The sequence below is a fragment of the Rhipicephalus microplus genome, chromosome 9, assembly GCF_043290135.1.
Source record: "Rhipicephalus microplus isolate Deutch F79 chromosome 9, USDA_Rmic, whole genome shotgun sequence".
Classification (NCBI taxonomy): domain Eukaryota; kingdom Metazoa; phylum Arthropoda; class Arachnida; order Ixodida; family Ixodidae; genus Rhipicephalus; species Rhipicephalus microplus.
This window is the reverse complement of record NC_134708.1, coordinates 9,566,888-9,589,440: the sequence shown is the minus strand read 5'-3', so window position 1 is coordinate 9,589,440 and position 22,553 is coordinate 9,566,888. Positions and strand designations below refer to the sequence as shown.

The 22,553-nt window shown below is 44.9% G+C and overlaps 1 protein-coding gene across 2 annotated transcripts in view; it reads right to left on the bottom strand.

Moving 5' to 3' along the window:
• The window catches only part of LOC119164846 (uncharacterized), a 145,801-nt gene that overhangs the window by 18,127 nt on the left and 105,121 nt on the right, over positions 1 to 22,553 (bottom strand). For both annotated transcript variants that reach the window (XM_037417048.2, XM_075873089.1), the window contains exon 2: positions 19,679 to 19,770. The gene's annotated coding sequence lies outside the window, so the exon portion shown is untranslated. The remainder of the gene's footprint in view (positions 1 to 19,678; positions 19,771 to 22,553) is intronic.

The following is a 22,553-nucleotide window of genomic DNA, read 5'->3' as shown; positions in this document are numbered from 1 at the left end:
GTACTGCCCATCATTCCCATGCTCGCTGAAGCGCCGTGTGTTGCAACTCTCAAAGACACTAGCGCCAGAGTTCCTTCCAGTAGGTATTGTGGGAAACTCTATGCCGGCGACTGCGGAAAGTTGATTTGCTATCGAGCGCGAACTCGGTGTTCGCATGACAGCATCGGGACCACGTCGCGCGAACTATTCAGCCGCGGTTATTACGACGCTCGTCTTTAACGAAGCGGAGGGAGGACAGCGAAGTGCTCCGCGTGTGGCGTCTCGCCGGTGGGCATATTTTGCACGTAACGCTTGCCCAATTGCCGTCGTCGGTTGCCTGCAGCCCTTGACCCGGTGAGTCGGCGGGAATACGCGCAGAGTCTGTCTGCCTGGTTCGCTGGACAAGTCGGCCAGCCTCGTTATACGAGATCCACCAGGCGTTGCTTGTTGCAGACAACAAATCTCATCGCTTTACTTAAGACGTTATTTGTTACTTTTTCTTGAACCCAGAGACGGCAGTGAAGAGCGACGTGCTGTCCCAGATAATGGGAACCTGCGCACTGACTGCAATTAAAAAGTGAGATGGTCCCTCATACATCTGTGTAGGGTGAGTCGACACAACCAACAATGTTTTTCTGTTCAGTTTAATGTATTAAGCCCCGCTCCCTTTCCCTACAGAATTCCACGCCCAACGACGTTTCGCACTGCCCCGGGGATCGCAGGCACACGGTTCTGCAGAGCCTCCGGGATCACTACACCTTTGACTGAGCGGCGATGGCTTACGTCGTATGACGTCTCAATGACGTACCGTCACTATGACGTCACTTTTGCAACTTGTGACGTCATCACATTGTTCACACGATTTTTTCGCGTCACTAGTGTTGACGCTAACACAACTTTTAGCGGTTGATGAAGCCTCTGAGGCTATAGAATGAAAAAAATAACACGGTACGGCCTAATGCGTATTCTGAGCGTAGATTCGTGTTGGGGCGACGCCAAGTGTGTTTGACGTTTCGCCTATCCGCAGTTCTAGCGATGTGACAATCGTTACATGTTTCCACAGAAACTGCCAGTGCTCCAGTACTACGCACACTATACTAATTGCACTGCAGACGTTGCGAACGAAAAGTAACGCCGACAGCACGTTACGGCACGCGAAGCCCTGCCAGGCCGGCATGTGCACGAGCTACGATTGGGGGAGGGGGGGGGGGGCAGTGCGCGTGACAGAGGACGAGAGTGGCAATGTGGGCTCGTAGATGAATCGTTCGAACAGCTTCGATGTATCGCAGTTCAAGGCGCAGCAACACGCTTGTTTTCAAATCCAGACAACTTGCAAACCATAATCGCGAGGCAAATAGTTCAGCTCACGGTATCATTGAGAGGCGTGCGTTCCAATGGTGACTATTTAGATGAAAGCATGACAAAGATGATACACTGTGTAGTACCGCTTACGCAAGAAACCCGAATCCATATGTGGCAATGCTATCGATGGCTTGCTTATGAATCACCAAGTGCGACGATAAGTTCGGCTTCCACAATCATACGGGTGATTTCATTTTGATATCGACCAACAATGTCTATGTTGTCGAACAAAGGCCGGCAGTCACATGCACGAACGTGAGGAGCGAGAAGCCCTTCGAACGCAGGGCCGGGAGCCTGCAAAGCTGCGCTCTAAAGAATTCGAACATCCCGTAGAGTGGGCTGTAGAGGAATTGTATTACTTAACGTGGTACCAAAGCACCATGCACGAGCGTTTTCGCGTTTCACCATCAACTGCACGAGGCCGTAGCAGTTGGTTGTCGAACATCGCGACCTAGCGCGCTCACCAACTCGCCGTATAGTTTGCTCAGCGTAACACTGCTTGAGCCCATTGACGTGAATGCAGCGTATGCATCTCGATTTGGTGGCCGGTTTACAAATCATCAAGTAATTTCTAAATACAGCGTTACGTTGGGTCCATATACCTTGCGCCACGATTTCAACAGAAAAGCTGTTTATGCTAGCTGGAGTTTGCGTCCGTGGCCTATCAAAGAACTGTCATCATTATAGACGGGCGCGTGCCACAGAAATGGGGTAAATCTTAGTACTACTCACCACTGGTGCACTTAAAAATGACGAAAGCAACAGTTACTTCAATAAATCGTAAACGGGTGCATGCCAAAGACGTTGGGTAAATCCCACTACCATCACTGCTCCATTAAAAAGGGCGGAGGCAACAGTTAATCTATAGCATGGCTGCTAAGCGGTGCGCCGAAGACGTGGGGTATGAATACAAAGAGAGATATACTAGGGAACGGGACTCGGCAACGGTGGCGGAGAGAAGGCTCAAAACGACGGAATGCCAACGACGATGTGCCCGCATACATCTACGAGAGGTGCGAGCGGATGTTTTCAGCGAAAGCTTCTCTTTGTGGAGTTTGCGTACCCGTATCGTGGCTGTGACTCCAACGAAGCCACGAAGGGCCATCCAGCGGCTTGAGGAGGCCCTGGCAAAGCAGAGAAGAAAGGGAGCCGACGCCACGGACAACGGGAGCGGAGGAGCCCGAGTATCCAACGCCTAGCCACAACGTCCTCAAGATCTAGGCTCCGGGACTATAGGACTCTATTAGCCATAGTCTTCAGATAGGGAATACCCGCGCCCTGCGTAGCCGGTGACTTCCCGCACGCCGGATGCGTAAATAAATGTTGTCTCTTTCTCTCTCTCTCTCTCTCCAATGAAGCCATGCCGCTGACAAGACAGGGACCACAGAAAGAGTACAGGACGTGCGCTCTCTGTGGTGCCTGTTTTATCAGCGCCATGGCTTCATTGAACGTAACAAACCAACTAGCCTAAATGCCTGTGGCTATCTGTGGTTGAACTCGATCCTCTTTACGCTGAGAATTAAAGTAGAGACAACTAGCATTACGCAAGTAAGGCCTAGCAGCGACCTAGAAGCAGCCGGCATCATCCAGCTAAGCCTATGGAACAACTTGTGAGCAACTAGATCAGTCTTCAGAACCGTCCTGTTTCGTGGTTTCAACCTTAGGAGGTTGAGCGTAATCTTGGTTAATTCTTTTATTATAAGTTAGTTCAAAGCCACTGAGCCAATGACAGAAATGTCTGTACCAATCTTTTTTTTTACTTTAGTACTGGTTTCATACCTAGCATTTGTTCTAAATTAAGTGGATATCGCCGCATGTTTTCTTTCAAAGCTAGAGGGACGAAAAAAAAAATCAGTCAAGGAACTGAGCTTTGCAATATTTTGTCACCAGCTCAGTGGCGTTGAAACCTTTCACAATGACTGCGTAGACCGGGTAAACTGGGTACACTACCTGCAAGGATAATGTGAGAACGTTCACTCCCTGTATTTGTGGGATGGCTTTAACAATTAGAATACAGACAGTTCAGAGATAGACTCAATGAAACTGTATCACAACTGACACAACTTTGCCTACCGCAATGGAATTTCGATGTCTCCGTTTCTTGGCAACAGGAAGGACAGCAACGCCGTTGTAGCGCGAAATGTTCACAGTCGGCCACAGTATGGGGAAATATTTCATTAGTGTTCAAAAGTTCACACTAGCTGGTGATAAATGTAAGAGTAAGAAAACCGTTATTTAACTTGTTGCGATTATCGCCATATAGGCAACATTTCTATCGTGTAAAATGAAAGAAATTACATGCTGCTCTGCTTTTTAGTAAACAAAAGCCTTGTCTCTGTGAATTTGGACGACTCTGTATGTCTAATGATGTTATATCAGGTTTGAGCCAGGCCCAAGACAACAAAACTGATTCGTGGAACAGTACCGGTGTCGCGCAGCCAGCTGGTATTGTTTTGTAATGTTAAATTAAAGTATGAATATACTTTATTGTTATTCATATGTATCCGTTGCGGCATTTTGTTACAGAAAATGGTCCCATAGCGATGTAATGAATTTCAACTTGTTGTACCTGTATAAATGCCTGCATAGTTAAACGGACTTTTAACACTTCACGCGTTACATTAATCAGCACACCTGCGCATAGAAAAATACTGAAGAGTAAATGCACACATATAACAGGTAATAGAAAAGTAGTATGGACAGAACATTGATTAATCACGTTGCACCCGCACAGGTGCATCAAGTTATATTATAAGCTTGCATAATTAAAATTTGAAACAACGTGGTTAGAACTTGCTGTTACTCTTGTATTCATCGAACCACCGTATTTACTGTGTGCCTCCTAGCTAACTACTCTCAGATAATTCCATATCTTCGGACTCATTACGCTGAAAACACTTTCGTTTTCGCTTAAATTGAGATAGTTCGGACCACAGGAAGCGGGACTGCAAGGCGTTTAGCACCGGTTGAAGCGTTGGGTGGCTCTTAATGAGCTTGAAGGTCATGGGAGCGGCTGCAGGAAGCGCGACAACAACATGGCTGTAATCACGCAGCCATTCAAAACCGCAAGACGGTGTACGTGACCGCTGGCCGAGAGAGGACGGACGTAATCACACCTTGTTGCGGTTGTTTACCTGCAGCTATGTGAGTGTAAAAGGGTGCCAGTTTTCATAGCGCGCCCAGGGTTCCCCTTTATGGGGGAGAGGGGGAGAAGGTTAGTAGGAACATCCCCTCTCCCCATGCGCTATGTGTGTGCGTGTGTGTTTCTTGTTCGTGTGTTCGTCTACAATGCGCTCTTACAGTTCGGATGCCAACATTCTCAGTGTACCACTTTGGTGATTACCCCCCTCTCCTTCCCCCCTTCAGTCATTGGTCGAGTTGAAACGTCAAGCAAAGCTGATATGGGAGCTCGTTAGTACGAATATGACGACTTAGGTATGATGGCTTGCAAGTGTATTTAGTGGGTGGTGACGCGTAAATTGAAGTATAACGTCTGATTTTTTTTTGCTGTATCTTTGGCTTTCTTTTATTCTCTTTTCGCGTGTCATACACAAGGAGGATGTGTGTGGTGCAAAAATCAAGCTTATGTTAGTACGCGCATCATCCTGTGTGTGTCTGTTTCTGTGCGTGACACTGCGTCTAGTTTGAGGCGGTAGAAATAAGAGATGCCAAGTCAACAAGCTTCACAATGAATAAAAAAAATAACAAGAACTGTGATGAAAATGAAGACACGCTTCGCACGATGGTTTGCCTTTGGTTTCCGCCTTTCCAGGAGCAAAGATGGCAATAAACTGTTCTTGGAATACAACGTCAGAAGCTTAAGGTCGCCATTATTGTCAGAAGCCTACGTGGCCATAACCTTTATCTTTAAACAATTACAGGACTGGAGCGTCTAAGTAAGCTCCGCCGCGGTGGTCTAGTAGCTAAGGTACTCGGCTTCTGACACGCAGGTCGCGGAATCAAATCCGGGCTGCGGCGGCTGCATTTCCAATGGAGGCAGAAGCGTTGTAGGCCCGTGTGCTGAGATTTGGGTGCACGTTAAAAAACCCCAGGTGGTCGAAATTTCTGGAGCCCTCCACTATGGCGTCTCTCATGATCATAGTGTGGTTTTGGGACGTTAAACTCCACGTATATAATATAATAAGCGTCTAAGTTAAAGTGACTTCGCGCACCCCCTCCTTGGTGAAGGGGTTCCCACCCACTTCCTTTGCGCATTGGGACGTTAAACCCCACATGTCAGTCAATCATCCTCTTCTTTTGCGCAAGCGACTACACCAGTGTCCCAACCACACACACGTGACTCTCACGTGCGCTGGGTTCCCCTTAAGGGGGGGGGGGGATGAAGATTCGTCGCTGCGCCCGCCTTCTTATTACGTCAATGTATGACCCCCCCTCCCCTTTCATCCTAGGGGACTAGAGTGGGCTGTTACTTCTTTCTAAGTGAGAAATTTACACGAAACAAAAAACATTAAAAGTGAAACTTTGATTTTCTAATCCATTGAACCTGTCGTCGTGAAACTAACGACAGATTAGAGTTTTCAAAGTCGAATTTATCCGTATAAACTACTTTTTTTTTATCAATTTGGTGGCCTTTTAACGCATGCTGAATACACGGCATGCTTTCCCAAAGAAAGCAGCGGAACTCTAGCAGCCACCTTGGTTTCTCGAAGAAAGTGTGCGATGACTCCACAACGACCTTGTCACGACCGAGTTTGGCCTGCCTGAACCCCGTCCCCGTGACACCGCTACACATGCTTCTCGCCAGAGTGTAGGCGCATACACGTGTACAGTTATATCACTTAGCGCTCAAATCGACGACGGATGCCATTTTTATAATCATTACTGCGGAGAACAACAGCCCGCTACGGGAGCGAACTCAGGCCCTAAGTCGTACCCAAGTTCTCACGATTGTTCTTCTCCAAAGTTGAATTAAACGCAGTTGAACGTAAGCAACGAATTAATGGACCGATTATGGTTTACATCAGTGCCAACGTATTTCTATTTATTTTTAGTTGTTAGGCCGACCAAATTACGGCTCTTATAGAAAGCTTGCCCTCATATATTTTTTTAAATTCTATTTTACCTTCAAGGTACAAGGTACATTAAAGAGAGGGGGGGAGGGGGGGACTAAAAATAATATTGAACTTGACAAAGGCTACACAACATATAACTTAAAAAGCATGTAAGTAAAATAAAACACGCAGTAAATATACAAGGCGATTTGCAGTAGTACAACAAAAAGAAAATTTTACAAAGCTAAATGTAGTTATTTAGTTAGTTAACAAGGCATTTTTAAAGTGTATGGGGTCTTGAGTGCTTGTAATATAAAGCCAGGAAGCTGGATACATTCCTTAGCAGTCTTGGGCAAAAATTACAATGAATGGGCAATCGCGTTACTCTTGGACACCTGAACCTTCTGACGATGGTCGAAACTCGCTGGTATGAAAGGTATGGCATGTATCAATAGTGAAGACATGTGTGGGTTATGATAGTAAATTTTGTAATAAAGACAGGCGAGAATGTTTCCTGCGGACAGAATATAAAGAAAGTCGTAATGGTGCTTCCTTGGTGATTACGCTTGATGTTCCTTGGTAATTAGATGAGATAAAACAGGCAGCGCGGTTTTGTATTGCCTCTGTGCGTTGGGTTAATGTAATAAGGTAAAATATATTTGTGGAAGCAACCGTCCGTGGTGTTGTTAGTCTGTTACGCCTCAAATTTTTTCCGTAACGTGTTATTGCAGTCCCAACGACGCATATACATAAGTCAAACCGTTCGCAGCGTACGCGTTGTAACATACATTTGAAGGGCGTATCCGGTGATACCATTAGCTCCAAGAGCGTTGCAAATAATGGTCGTCCACGTTGGCGAGCTTGCATTCGGTTACCATGAAAGTCGCATAATAAGACAGACCATTCGGTCATTCCAGCGACGCAGGCGGCGCCACGCGGCCCGCCTCCGAAGCTCGCACGCGGTGATAACAATCTGCAAAGCAAATGATGTGACCATTTACTTTGCCTTCAAACATGTATGCGTCTCTTTAGCGAGTTAAGTATGGTCTGCGGCAAAACTAGAGGGCCTGACGACCTTTGCTAGTCCGGACGCACACGCTTGCGATGATCACCTCATCACCGTTTCATCCGCCATATTGACCTACCATTGCACCGCCATAGTCACTGGAATGATCAAATTCAGGGTGGGAGAGGTCGCAATGAAGCTTGTTAAGCTAATTAACTATCGTTAATTCTGACTAGCTGGCCAAGATCGCTGGTATTTGCAATGCAAAACGGGTTAGGACAGTGGGTAAGCTCGGGACCTCAAATAAAGCAAGCTGTTTTTTGGTACTTCCCAAATGGTAAATTCATTCATTCATTCATTCATTCATTCATTCATTCATTCATTCATTCATTCATTCATTCATTCATTCATTCATTGGCCTCGCTGAATATATTCAAATAGCACAGAAGCACGGTACGTACCTTCGAATGCATCACTGCATTTAAGGCAAGAAATCCGTAAACATCTCAAGTTAAGCCATACCGTAGAGAGTCAATTTCATCCGGCACAACTACATGAAGGTCGTGTGGACATGTTCTCACGACATAGCAGGTTAAATTATTGCAAACAGAAAAAAAAAACGAAAAAGTGCAATTGTTTTTGCGAACAACTATAGAGTGATGGCGGTACCGTGTATATACATTGAATCATATCTACTTTCACATTACCATGCACGTGTTTGCATTGTTCTCACAGTCTAGTAACTACGTCTTTGTGTGCGCGTGCGTGCATGTGTGTGTGTGTGTGTGTGTGTGTGTGTGTGTGTGTGTGTGTGTGCGTGTGTGTGTGTGTGTGTGTGTGCGTGCGTGCGTGCGTGTGTGTGTGTGTGTGTGTGTGCGTGCGTGCGTGCGTGTGTGTGTGTGTGTGTGTGTGTGTGTGTGCGCCTTCACATCGACGATTTTAGGACAACCAGTCGTGTAACTGTTGCCATGCACCCTAATTTCTTACCATTTAGTAAAATAGGAAGCAGAAATAGAACTCGTGACGTGATGACAAATGCATTATTAAGTAAATTATTTTATAGACATATATGAAACACTTTTTATTGTTTTTATTCGTTCGATTGCACGTGTCCACCTAAACACGTTCTTACGATCCCCTTTTCGTCGCTAGTGCTGTACTTCAAATTATAGTTCACCGGTGTCGAAATAGGATGCACGCTGACACGTACGCAGACGAATAAACAGATGAAGGGACGGAACTCCAGAGGCTTTCTCTCCTAATTAACCCTTGTTTTCGTCCCAACGAGTAGCCAGAGCACAATCACCTCCGCATCCGGTCATCTCGACAACCAAGGGGGGCCACGTCACCGGCCATTCGTAATGAAAGCTTGCGACCAGGAGAATCGCGAGGTGCACAACACGCTGAGCACACAACTGAACTCTTCTATAGGAACGCACGACGGCAATCACGCAGTCTGTCGAAACGTGCGTTTTTCTCGTCACGTGACCGAGCGTTCTCCACGCTAGTCGTGTCACTGTCGCGTGATTACCCGTCCTGTGCAAACAGCCCATTTTGTAATACGAACAGATAGTTAACGCGGTAGCCATGCGCTAGTGTTCATTTTGAAGGGTCAATAAACAGCGAAACTAAATATTTTTGTCAATATTCCGTGGCTAAACGACATGCTGTAAATTTAATGAAAGTCTGATAACTAGGCCGCACTGCAGATCAATACACAGAGTGCATAATTTATAAAATATATTTGTTGTTTCTTTTCTTTTGTTTCATGTGCCTAACAAACGGTAAAATAGTACTTGTTATCTTTCTTTTCTACCTTTCTTTCTATATTTCTGAACTGTTCAGAAGTGTGCGCACTAGAATAATGTCATGTATTGTGTTCAGGATTTATGCGTTTGGGCTGTTCTTATTGTGGTCGGCGTTTTCTACTTTTTTTATTGTGTCCATTAATATGGCTGCACAATCCATTCTCATCGGCAAGATGATACGCTATTCACTAGCAAATAGTTTTAATGCGCACGATATCAAGGAAACGTAATTATCGGTATTATACGTAGAAACTGGTGCAAATTTTTCAAACTTACGCAAGCATGGACCTAAACTGATTGACGCAAGTATTTCGTCCCTCCTTCACACACACACACACACACACACACACACACACACACACACACACACACACACACACACACACACACACACACACACACACACACACACACACACACACACACACACACACACACACACACACACACACACACACACACACACACACACACACACACACACACACACACACACACACACACACACACACACACACACACACACACACACACACACACACACACACACACACACACACACACACACACACACACACACACACACACACACACACACACACACACACACACACACACACACACACACACACACACACACACACACACACACACACACACACACACAAACAACGAAAGCGAAAACCGAAATGCGCTTTATCGTAGGCAAGGTGATAGCCACCACAATCTAATACATTCTTCATAATCGTAACACAGGTAAATAAAACTTGAATCCCTTCCCCCCCCCATATCATAGCTACGTTCCTTAATCTTATGCTATATCACCGTATGAAACACGCCATGTGTCACCGTGCTTGAAGTGTCTTCGTCACACCACCAGTCGTCGTTCAGCGCCTCCTGCAGCTCACGCGTACTCTCCGCAAGCGCCTAATCTACACGCGATGTCATTTACGCCGTTGCCGACATTCGTACTATACGCGGTGCGGCCTGGCTTCTGACACACCCACACGACTAAGTCATCGTGGGCGTATGTATACACCTTCGTTCTGTCAACTTCGCCACCCGAGTCATCATGCGTGCGTGGCACACCTATTCAGTTGCAATTGTTTCTGCACCCATTTATTTTCTATACTTCTAGTGTTCCTTCCAACTCCTGCACATATACTCTGTCATTATTGCCCTTTCTTTTCATCTCCTCCTTTTTCTTTTCGTTTGCCTAGGCTGATTGTTCCAGGAGCGGCGAGTCGCCAGTTCTTTCAAATCACGACGAGACACGCGATCAACACGCTTCTTCACGCGACACGTCTATAGTCCATGGTCGTGGGCTTGAGTATATTCATAGGCACGTCACGTGACTTCTTTCTCCTTGTTCTTTTCTTCTTCTCCTCCTCTTCAGCGCAAAAGATTGGAAGAATGGGCTTAGGAGTGCTGCTCGTGCCACCAAAACAAAAGGCACTTGAGGAGGGCTTATCATTTTTGATGTCTTCGTTTTTTTTCCTCGTTTCGAGTGGAGGCCGTCGTCGAAGAGGAACCGTCCACGAAGTATTCTTCTTCTTCTTCATTCATTTTTCTCCCGTTCATCGTTACTATTCGATTCTCTCATTCGGGAACAAAAAGACAATGGCGACAGTTTTTTTTTTGTTTTTTTTCGCTCTGGTGCGCTGTTGTACATGTGCGTGCATTGGAGTGTGTGCTCGCCTTCCGCTGAAGTTCGCCACGTATGTAAAGTATTTGCACTCCGCATACAAGGCATGGTACTTTATGCGTACGCGACCAAGGTTGCAAATGAGGAAAGCCAGCTGTATAGTCTGGACGCTGTCTCGCACCGGACTCGGGAGTCCGGGGACGAAAACAACTTCGACGGACCGCGAGAGAAACCAGAAGAAAGCGCGTGGCGCTACGCAAGGATCAGAAAAAGAAAAAAACACGCTAAAGCAGCTTGGCAAGTACCGTTTGTATATATAGGTCTCTAAGATCCAAAGTGTAAAAGGCTCGCAGTTCCGGCGGCTTTAGTTCCAATGTGTCAACATCGCGACTGGTGAGTGCGTCTGCAGGATTAAAAAAAAAAAAGAAGTGAGATGTGCGTACGACGTACGCTATGTGTGCTTCGCCGAAGGTCAAACTTGCACGAAACCAGCGGGCGTAGGATTTTTAGCGAAGAAACTACAACATTCGTAAAGTTAAATTACTAAATCGTTAATTAGTTGGTCGAAAAAAATATCTGTAGAACATGGTGAGGTAGATAAGGTGGCTTCGACTAGGTGACGAAACACAGCACATCAACAAAAAAGAATTAACGCTTTAAAGTTCCGGAGTTAACGAAAAAGTGAGATGACAATGTCCAAATATTACATGAGACCAGAGAAAGAGAAAGAAATAAAAGGAAGAGACAGGGAGGTTAACCTAGACGAACTGGTTTGCTACCCTGTACGGGGGTGGGGAAAAGGGTCGGAAAGAGAATAGAAATAGAGAGATAAAAAATAAATTAAAAAAAACCACATGCGCACACATTCAGGGAGTTCTGATCACAGTCGTTTGGACAGGCCGGTTGAACGCAAGAAGCGCATGACTTTAGAAGTGTATGAACTCAAGCTTGTCAGTCCTAACACACGACACGAGAAAAACCCAGAGTACTTGGAACTGATCTACCAACACCGACATGTGCATTTATTTTGTAGGTGTAAAAGAATGTGAAGTCAGCTGAAAATGACTTCAAAATGAAGCAGTGTGCACACGGAACAATAATAAAAAATATCCGTGTTTTTCAGGCCGGAGTTACGCTATGATGAATAGCAAGCTCCTAAGTGATTGTCAAAGAATAACATTACCACACGTGATGTCTTTCTCTCCGGCTGAAAATCACAGTATGCGACCATGCAATAAATAGGACTGTTTTTCCATTAACTGCAATGTTATTCAAGATAAAGCAATGACGCACAAGTGTTAAAGTGCGCTTGCATAATCGCTTCAAGCGCGAATTGCGATGCACTGTTTGCGAATGTGCCAAATTCAGATAACGTAATTCTAAGACACTCAATATTACATTCCAAGAAAGAAAAAGAAGTAATGTGTTATTTTGTGAGCTTCAGCAGTTATTTCTAGTTAGCACGCAGTTAAATGCCTCATCATTATGCTGTCAGTCAGGTTTTATTCTGACATAAAGACAATGGAATAGAAAGGCTTCGAATGTGTACGCAATCAGTTTTTGGTTGCGTCCATTTCGAGAAAAGAAAAGTATACTGCTATTGATGTTCGGTCTGGATCGCAGTAACTTAACCAAAGTGATCAGTTGCCTTCATACGCAGCACACTAGGATGAAATTACGTAATACTGACAATAAAGAATGTTCAACTCATTTATAATAAACACTGCATAAAAAAGTGAAAGAAGACAACTTCCTGTTTGTAGAGTGACTGCCCCGGAAAGGCAGTGCAGGATGAACTTTTCGGCAACTAAGAAGCTTTTCTTTCATAGAAATCCGTACGGATTTCCTTGTGACTTCGTGCTACAGACGGGTAATTGTCTTCTTTCTCTTTCTTAACCCTTCCACCACCTTGCGGCTTTCGGCAGAACTCATTAGCTAAACACTGCATATTGCACTCTTTTTGGCCACACATCGACACTATTAACATAAGCAAGTTATGTACGTAAACGTAGCCACCGCTGCTGAAAGGGATAATCGAGGAAGATACGCCATCCCAATAACGGCACTCTTCGACTATTAGCTCACTGTACGACTGCGGCGTTTGGCAGAGAATGGCCGCACAGCGCGCCAGCGTTCCGACTTCCCAGTCACCGACCTTCACCCTCTCCATGCTTTTCCTGGATTGCGTCGCAGTGGGCCAGGCATTGACCCCGGAGGGCGCGCCAGAACGAGGCATCCGCCGACTTCATCGTTAATACCGTGCAGCGCTAAGGAAGATAGTGCTGGTGGTGAGGAAAATAGAAAAGGCTGGTAGAATCTACACAGCATGATCGGTAGCAGTTTGTGATAGCTTGGTTCTCACGATAGCCCACGTGATAGCCACAATTGACTGAGACATCTATTATAATTTTGTTCCCATGAAATAAAAACACTACAATTGAGAGCTTGTGCATGACGGTGTGTATAAATTGTATGGGAAGCCACTCCGAGATATACGTCTTTTCGAGTTATGATATCCAGAGTATATGAACGTATGCGTTACACACAAGATAAAACAGTTTTGAGTATGGGGTGTTGCTGAAGCTTGAGTTTCGACAGGCGGGCTTATCGTCTTCAATGAGTGTCACTGTTGCAGATTGATATATACATACACGCTTACAGCCAACACACAGCTATCGTGAAATTCCGCACGATGAGCGAGGTGGCGCCTGCAGGTTTCTATTATTTATGTGTAACAAAACTGCAAGCTTTTCATGGGACAGCGTTGTATTCAGGAAGCCTATAACTGGTCTGCCAACTTTCTCAGATTTTTTTTTTTGGCGTTATGCATTTTTTTGAAGGGCTGCACAGTTTTCTTGTCTAGGGAGCGTATAACGACCCGGGAAATAGCGGCCAGTCTGTTTGACGCTCGAGCGACACCGAAAACCACGTCCGACACAGACCGAACAGTCGACAAAAAAAAAAAAAAACTACAAAACAACGTGTCGCCAACGCCCAGAACTCCTTTCGTACGATGTCACCGCCGCCGATGAACCATTGCGCGCTGAAACAAAACAGTCGCGCCCATCAAGCGCATCCTCTCCGACCCGCCCAAAACTGCCGTACCCCGCCACCCCGCGTCGCTGCCGTCACTCTCTCCCAGCGAATGCGCTGGTTCCCCGTTGGCCAAGTTTCGAGAAGAGCGGGGAAATAACGAAATCAGCCGTCAGTCACGGCTGGATTCGTTCGCGAAAGCATCGGTCACGCGTCACAATCGCTTGCGCCTTGCACAGTGATGGAAACTGTTAAACGTGTCACGCGTCGAACGAACACACACACGCACACACAAAAAAGAACGTAATGGGTTGTGTAGCTCTATTGAAAAAAAGAACTCCGTAATTGCCTTTCTTGATCGAAAGCGACAGAAGGCGAGGTAAGTGCAAAATGGAAGTATTCCTGGGTATTCCCGGCTGAAAGATGCAACTCCATTCAGTTGCTTCTGGCTCATTTTAGATGCCGGCGTATTTGATTGAAACGTCAGGTTGGCTGGAACTCTTGGTCGTTTACGGTTGTGTGGTCTCGCGTCGCGTTCGCGACAAAGGGTCGCCGCTGCAGTTTCGTAACTGCTTTCTAGTCACAGGTGCTGAATATGTAGGTGTGAAGAGTTTCGACACCCATTCTAAGGAAAAGGCATCTGAGGGTCTCGGCTTCTCGGCGTGTCACGTCGTCGCAACCGTCCACCACCGAAGGTGTATGCGTAAAAAAAAAAAGAAAAGAAAAAAGTACACCCGACCACCCATCACCGGTCCATACTATGCGTATTATGAGTTGAAGCGTCGTCGTTACGGCTTCAATCATTACGTTTAACGGTGATTTTGGGACGTTAGGCCCCACATATCAATCAAGCGTTACGTTTAGCTTAGCAGTGCCATCAGCATAACGACGAAATTTATTAAGGCACCCAAGTTTCTCATCTAAAACGAGAGACACAAACGTACGGTAAATTTATCTATTTAAAACACCACTTCTTCAAATACATCTCCAAAGTCGTGGTGCGTTAGTGGTCCGGTGACGAGTAAAGCAGTAGAACACTTGCTGTATAAAACACAGGCTCACACTGCATGCAGCTTTCGCGTTATCGGAGCTTAAATGGCCTTCCTTTTTCAATGCTTAGTGCATTTTCCTTCTCCCTCTGTGTGTGTGTATGTATGTGAGTGTTGTGTGCGTGTGTATGTGAGTGTTGTGTGCGTGTGTATGTGAGTGTTGTGTGTGTGTGTGTGTGCGTATGTGAGTGTTGTGTGTGTGTGTATGTGAGAGTGTGTGTGTGTGTGAGTGTGTGCTTGTGTGTGTGTGTGTGTGTGTGTGTGTGTGTGTGTGTGTGTGTGTGTGTGTGTGTGTGTGTGTGTGTGTGTGTGTGTGTGTGTGTGTGTGTGTGCGCGCGCGTTTGTGGCGAATCGTTTTTTTTCTCCCATCCCTTGTAGAAATTGTATGAACATCACTGATGCTCCTCAGACAGGTAGGCCGACATTTCGATCGGTGGACTTGCCTTTGAGACGTTGTTTAATGGTGCACAGAGGCTCAACCATGTTGTGATAAAATTTCCCTCAAATATACAGACCTGGCAGTAAGAAACGAAAATTATCCAAGTAGATTTCCCAGGAAGAAATAGAGAACCAAAGGTGAATAAAGAACTTATAATGTCTTACAAATGATGTATGCAATGTGCTATTTCATAATATGATTTCCATGGTGTTGGGTGTCAAAACCACGTCCAAACCAGACTCAGAAAATTTTGAACACGCGTTCTTTCTTTCTTTCTTCCTCTCTTTTTTTAAAGCATACACGTTAATCTCAGTACAAGAGTTGGTTCGAGCACCAATTTTTTGCCCACGTGCACGTACAACACACCTTGATGTACTTATGAATACTTCAGGTAAACGCCCGAACGTGAGAGCATCGTCCCACATAAATGTACGCATATAAAGCGAGAACGGATGGACTCGCTCTCTGGATTTCGTGCCGACCGGTTGTGCCCCCGCGATCTCCGACGACAGTGCAGCTCTGGCCGACTGGCTCGCCCTACGCCATCTCCTGCCGCCGACAAGAGCTCTCGCTGAGTGGAGTCCCATCCTCGGACTCCTGCGACCGTGCTCATCTTTCCTATAGCTTCTCCTTCCTTCTGGGTGTCGCCGTCTCTGCGACACGCTTTCACCTTTCCCCTCTTTATCTCTATACCTTTAATCCTATCGTTTTAATTCCTCCTTACCTCCATTCCTCGTGAGCTGCTGTTGATGTCGCACTCTGATGAAGACAATCACGGGGCTCACTCTTCTTTTCTCTTTAAGAATCACATCAGGAAAAGAACGGATGTACGTGTCACGATTTAGTCAGCTGTGCCAATACTATTTTAGGAAACGCAAAGATAGAATCTACGAGAGCGTTAGTTAATGTAATGCACCAACGTAATTAAAGTGGCCGATGCGGCTTGCATGGATGTTTCGGCATATTAAGAAGGACGGGCTGCTCGTTAGATTACCCCAGGCTTCTCGGCGTATACAATCGCGTATAATTGCCATCACCGAACGTTCCAATGAAACACGGCCCCTTAAGTGGCTGTAGAAGCAATATAGAGATGTCAGTATCGGGACGTTGGGCCACCTTGACGAAGACGAACAATCCCTTGGCGCCGCCAAAACCTTGAAGGCGTCCAGGAAGCCAGGCCGTTCACAACTGCAGTCTTTCCGGTAGGGAGTTTCGAGTTAACCACCCTCGAACTGCTCGCATCATATTCACTCGCACCCTTGGCGAGCTGCCGTGTAATAACCACGCTCGCGTGCACCGTGTCGAACGTGACTGCCTGGTGGCTGGAAGGTCTCGCAAAGAGGCGTGGTTACCGACTTCCTCGTCCGCTCGAACAAGGATCGCACGGCTTTCCGTTCACTTGCAAACGAACGATTCCGCCCTCCAATGACAATGCTTCGAGAGTTTTTTTTTCTTTTTCGCGTTGGTCTCGTGACGTGTGCTTCGTAAAGGAGTGATTTCGTGACGCGGAGCGAAAGCTGTCCCACGCGTCGTCACCTCGTTCGACGTTATTATTCTGGTAATTTGGCTGGTGAAGGGCGTCGAGTGCCAACTCGAGAGCACCGGTGATAGTGGGGCAGTCAGGCGCTTCTGAGTCATGACCTCACTGACTCTCCCATGTCTAATCACCATTCGTAATTGATTCACTGGTTTAATCATCGATTGATTCACTGACTGGTTTAATAATTGATAGGTTGATTGATTGATTGATTGATTGATTGATTGATTGATTGATTGATTGATTGATTTAGTGAGTGAGTGAGCAAGTGAGAAACTGAGTAACACTGGAGGCTACAAGATACATCACAACAGAAGAACTATTTAATTTTTTAATCATATGGCAAACTTTATAGCCTATATATTCCTCAGTACAGTTGCGCATTTGCACGCCACTAAAACGGGGAAAAATGATTTCTATTGTGGCCGAGAATCGGACTTGTGACTTCGTTCGCAGCAACAAACGACAGTTGCCGCAATCGATACTTACGTCGCGTTCATGCGTTATTTCACGCAATCATGGCATTCTCAACATACTTTCCAAGGCCGATTTCAAACACTTTTTATCCCCTACTTTGTCCAATCAATCAATCAATCAATCAATCAAACTTTATTTCAGGAATGCATACATTACATGAATAAAATTCTACAGTACAGAGGAGGTCCCGAAGTTAGAAAACTGTCGGGGGGGACTTCCGTTAGAGAATAAGTAAATTGCGATAACAATGCAGCAAGCAGTGAAAAACACTTTGTACGAATTAAACAAAGAATGGTTAAAATTTTATAATAACAAGGCAAGAAAAGTTCTGTGCAACAGCAAGTGGTATAGTTAGTAAAAGAAATACTAAAATTAGGAGTAAGGCACGACGGCAGAGTTTAGAAAACACGTTTTGTGATTAGGTACTCTTTAAACATTTTGCGAAATGAATAGAATGTGGGACATAACTTTATTTCAAGTGGTATGTTGTTCCATACGGATACACCTGTAAATTTAAAAGTTAGTTTTCCATAATTGCTACGCACTTTAGGGAGAAGGAAATTGTGACAGGCTGAAAACCTGGTGTTATTAGTATTGACAAGATGTTGTGTGGATAGCCCTGAAACACATAGACCATGATAAATGAGGCGGTACATCAATATAGCTAACTTTAGAGTGAACAAAAGATTAATTGGAAGCACGGAAAAATAAATAAAGAGTGGCGTAGAAGGCGATTGAAATGGAGCGAAGGCGATCAGACGTAGTGCCCGTTTCTGAAGATGTAGAAGGGGCTCCAGGTGACTGGCATATGTATTACCCCAGGATGAAATGCAATAGGAAAGATGGCTATGAATATATGCATAGTATAATGATAAAATAATGCGTGACTGAAAATAAGGGCGGGCTTTAATGAGAACATGAATGCCAAAAGAAGCTTTTTTTAATATTGAGAGTACATGATAGTTATATTTCAAATGCTTGTCTAGTATTACGCCTAAGAACTTCACATGATCCGATACGGAAATAATATGGTTGTTAAGAGATACGGAAACTGGTGAGGGAAATGTGTTCTGTGCGGATGAAAACACCACAAATGTAGTTTTAGAGGGATTCATATAAAGATGGTTGTTAACACACCATTGATAAATATTACAGAGATCGGAGTTTAAGCTACTTTCAAGTTCAGCAGTTGTTTTCTGGGATGTAAAAATAGTAGTGTCATCGGCGTAAAGAAGACAGTTAGTATGATTAAGGGAACTAGGTAGGTCGTTAATAAAAAGTAGGAATAGAAGAGGGCCTAAGATTGAACCTTGAGGGACGCCCATGGTAACTGGCTTAGCAGATGACGCAATGTTATTGACATAAACTACCTGTGAGCGATTTGTTAAGTAATTGCGAATGAACTGCAAAGCGGGACCCACAATTCCGAAAGATTCAAGTTTACACAGAAGGATCCAGACGATACTTTCTTCGACTAAGCTAGGACGTTTCAAATTACTTTGCTGCCCAGTTCACCTATTCTAAAAATTTACAGTTATTTCGTTTTGCACATGCTTCCAACCTCGAGGCGAATTCTTAAGGGAGGGAGCGGACTAAACAAACATATTACGAGGAATGCGAACGGCAACAAAATAAATAATACAAAGTGAAATCAGCATACGATAAACGTTCTTCAAGAAATCCTAGTGGATACTTGTAAAAATGTATACATCATATATCGAAACCAATGTCAAGCGATAGAGATATAGTCACAAAAAGATATATATTTCACTTCCTTACTGTATATGTCAATGTGGGAACGGCAAAACATGTGAAAGCGTGAAAATAAGACAAAAAGTTTGTTCAACGTACGATGCTTTTTACGTTCTTGTTATAAAGCATGTGTAAAATGGAAGAGCGTCACGAAGTTCAGTCTTTTAAGGCAGGGACAAAAAAAAAAGACAGTATAGTTTGTTGTAACTTGCAGTGTTCCCGCAATCGACGTAGATTTCTCACTTAAGCCACAAACAGTTTCATGCGCATAAACACGCATACCATTTCTTTCTTTAGTTAAAAACCATCACAACGCCGCAATATCATTGTCAGTTAGGATATAGCCTGTAATCTTGTTTTTAGACTAAAAAGCTTTGCGTTCTTCAACCTCTGGTCAAGTTTAAAACTTCTAGTAGATTTACTCAATATAAAAATAACACGCTTATTTCGAGTCCACCAGTTCATCTGTTTAGTCAGAAATGTAAATGTTTAAGCAATGTTAATGAACGCCGTGGCTGCCTGACGGGGAAGTACCTTCGTAGCAAGATCACAGGGATAAGGAAATCAACACAAGCTTACCCTTACGCTGGCAAGAAGCTGGCAACCTATTTTTCAGGGCGTCGCTTTCCTTGTTATTGGTGAGGGACATACCGTGCCATGGCGTTAAAAACCTGCAATGCAATAGAAAACGTGTGTTAGGTGTAGGCGGAAATAAACGAAAAATAACAGCCAAGAAACACAAGCAATAAATTTGCTTACATATTAAATCAGATGTCGGGTGAGCCCCAGCTTTTACAACGAATTCTACTCATTGAACAAAGCACTAAAGATTGCGCTAACTTACTCAGGCATTTCATGAATCGTCTAAAAGTTGCATGCGTCTATTCACATCCATTATATAATGATTTTATTTTCTTGCTGTATTCGCTGCGAGCAATCCCACGATTGAAACTTTGTACTGATAAAGTTTATTTGCCTAAGTCCACGCTGATGCTGAACTATAGAGAGAAAAGATTTATTACTAAATGAATGCTGAGTTAGGGTTTCGTGAACCTCACCCCGGAACCTACGCTTGTAAAGTATAGTTAGGAGTTACGAGTCAAATATGGAAGTATCGTCTCTCAGCTTTACCCCTCTTGTGTAAGGCAAGTTTAGAAAACTTGACATGCTTGACTTTTGCTCCATATCGATAGGGAACGCTAACAAATATTTAGCAGTAAAAAATATAACACCAAGAGGACGTTGTCAATTTATGGTGACTCTCGACGGCGAAGTTTGAGGATTGCCGTTTTCAGTCTTTAAGATAAATTTCAAATCAATACAGTTAGAGAAATACACGTTGATGTTCTTTTTCAACGTCTATGTTTCTGTATACGTTTCTATTCGACGTGTATACTGTTGTTATGTGTAATATCAAGAGTGTTTGCCCGCACCCCTCACAGCCATGACGGCGAGTCTCTTTTGTTGGCAGCTGGAGTCACGTAGCACGTAAACGTATTACGAGCAGCAAGTTGACCAATGAGTCCTCGCATGATATACTACCACGTGCGTCTCTTATTTTCACTTTTGCTTCATTCGGTTTTGGCCCACAAACCCTGCCAGGAATGCTCAGCGCAAACTTCGCCTCATTGTTCGCGAAGGTTGGCGATCAATTGATTGATTGATATGTGGGGTATAACGTCCCAAAACCACAATATGATTATGAGAGACACCGTAGTGGAGGGCTCCGGAAATTTCGACCACCAGGGGTTCTTTAACGTGCGCCCAAATCTGAGCCCACGGGCCTACAGCAATTTCGCCTCCACCGAAAATGCAGCCACCGCTGCCGCCGGGGTTCGATCCCGCGACCTGCGGGTCAGCAGCCGAGTACCTTAGCCACTGGACCACCGCGGCGGGGTCAAGGATCGCGATGGCATTGTAGATCGTTCTGTGCGCGCAAAACGCGAACACTCGAGATTAATCCAGAGCTTGCGCAACGACTATTGATGGCTGGAATATGCGACGGCACCTGTATAAATGCCGACACGCTTCGCCGCTTGCCAGTTGAGCGACGGCCGACGCTCCGTTCGCCGCTATCAGTGCTAGTCTGAATTGCTGTTACCGAACTTTCCGTTTACTGGCTTCAAGTTCGGCCTAATAAGCCGGTTTACAAGAGTGTAAGCTTGGGCTTGTTGGTGCGTAGTCATATTTGCAAGATTTTTTTCAGCGCGCTTTTTTACCTTCATGCTCTGTAATCAGCCTTTTTAGACGTATATATTCTTGCCACTCTGTGAAATAAAGTTAGTTGGAAGTCAGCGCTCTTTCTGTCTACCCTGTCCTTTTTCCTTTGTTCGCGCGCTGAAAAAAAATCTTGCAAAGTCGGTTTATCTTAGACATACCGGTTGCTTTCTTTATTAACGTCACGGCCCCCATGAAAACACTTAAGGCCTCAAATCTGCCGGAACGGGACATTCGCTATCAGAAAAACTCACTCACTCACTGACAAAGACATGATAGAACTTTTTTGGATAGAACTACACTAGTTACCAGTGACAAATATTCTAAACAGATTTGGAAACGCTAAGATCTCGTAGGGTCTCTCTGTATGGTCATAATCATACAATATACCGTACACTACAGGGCAAGTACGTTTTCCAGCCAACTTCACTCCTCACGTCTGCTGACTAGAGCTTGCGACTGCAAAATTCCTGATCGCAGTCGCGTCATTTACTCCTCTGCAGTTCCCGATAATGGATTCCTTCTTTCGACAATCTACTTCGTATGATATAATAGACCCCACGTTGCTCAATTCATCGTGTTTCCTTTCCGACTTTACTTCCTCATTATCTCGACCAAGCTATATGCGCTCGTTTGTACCCTTAATGCAGCACCATTAAGCAACGTAACGAGACACCATTTTTTCCACCCAAGCCTGTAGGCAGAAACTATTTTCGGGGTGTGCACTTGCCGAAGTTCTTGAGCCCTTGAACGTTTGGAGAAAAAAATTTTTTTTGTTATTCATTTTCGCTAAAACATCCACATTAAAATTTCGTAAAGGGGGAGAGGGGGGAGTGCTGGACACCCTTTTTTTGTCAAAGGACCCGGTTCCACCTTTCTTTTCGTGGCCATTGCCAGTTCTCCGTCAACTTTCCCTGTCTTCACTGTAAAAACTCCCGACGAAGGAAACGTATAAAGCCAGGAGAAACACCGAAAAAAAACATCCGGAAAGACTCCTTTCAAGGATCGTGTTCACACAAACAACCGAGTCGAAAAGCCGAGGTTCGGACATCTTTTGTGGCGCGTATTTGACGCCCGAATCGTTCGCAAGTATGTGTCCTTCGCGTGACGCTATAGCGTCCGAGTCAGACGTGCGTGACCGTTCGACGCGTGTATCCGCCGTCCGCAAAATACGCTGCAGAGAAGAAAAGGCAGCGAAAAACAACTCCCATCCACCAGCGCAGCACGCGTAGGTTCT